Raw genomic sequence first — 213 nt, forward strand, 5'->3', positions numbered from 1 at the left:
CTTCCAGCCCTAATGTCTATGAAATCTATGAAATAAATAGGCATGCAGATACTCATCTCTATATTCCTGTGAAAGTGTCCTGGCTTGACTACAGTCTGGCTCTAAAGATTTGAAATTTTAGCTGGATTTTGACATCACCGTTTTCTTTCCTTTGCTCCAAACTTTTGGATGAACAAGGTGAGTGACTTTTTTTTTTTTTTTTTAAGGTGAAGG

This window comes from Gavialis gangeticus, unplaced genomic scaffold (assembly GCF_001723915.1).
Source record: "Gavialis gangeticus isolate Ggan-Ray unplaced genomic scaffold, GavGan_comp1, whole genome shotgun sequence".
Taxonomy (NCBI): Eukaryota; Metazoa; Chordata; order Crocodylia; family Gavialidae; genus Gavialis; species Gavialis gangeticus.